Below are 795 nucleotides of genomic sequence, written 5' to 3' on the forward strand. Positions count from 1 at the left end.
GAGAGAGAGAGAGAGAGAGAGAGAGAGAGAGAGAGAGAGAGAGAGAGAAGAGAGGTAGAAGAGTAGAGGAGTGGAGGCTGGCCATGACCATATGGAGAGAGGGGGAAGGGGAGAGGGGAGGGGGAGGGGGGAGGGGGCAGAGAGAAGATAGAGGCAAGAGAGCAGAGAGCAAGAGATTAAGAGAGTAAGAGAGAAACACTAATTCTTAAATAATAATATATGTCTTGTTGTGTACTTATATGTCACTTGATGAATGCTGCCTAGTATATAGATCACATATACTCTAGACTGATCATTTAAATCCATGAACATTTTTAGTGCATACTTCATACTGTGAAGAAAAAGAAGTACATCAAAACACCCTGGTGCCAAGCATTTAAGAAAAGATACATTTAATCTCATGTTGTGTATGAATTTATACTTGAATACATACATATAAACCTTTGGATACTCAGGTAGCTGCAAAGCTTTTCATTGACTTAAATCAGATAAAAATACAGGATATCTTGGGCTTTTTAAAATTTTAAATTGACTCATGAAATTTTATTCTGGCATTAAAGCAAGCTAAGGGAAATAAAAGGGAATATTCTGTGACACTTGTGCTAACCCATTAACAGAAAAGAATCCCTACCCTTTCTGGCCAATGGCTTAAGGATCTGAGTTTGATGTCAGAAGTCATTATAAAGACAAGACAGGAAAAGGAGGGGATGGAAGTAGAAGCAGTAGAGGGGAAAGGAGACAAGGAAAGGGGAAGAGAGAAAAGGAGAAAGGGTAATGAGAGAAAGCCAAAGGATA

The sequence above is a fragment of the Grammomys surdaster genome, unplaced genomic scaffold (genome assembly GCF_004785775.1).
Source record: "Grammomys surdaster isolate TR1022 unplaced genomic scaffold, NIH_TR_1.0 220, whole genome shotgun sequence".
Taxonomy (NCBI): domain Eukaryota; kingdom Metazoa; phylum Chordata; class Mammalia; order Rodentia; family Muridae; genus Grammomys; species Grammomys surdaster.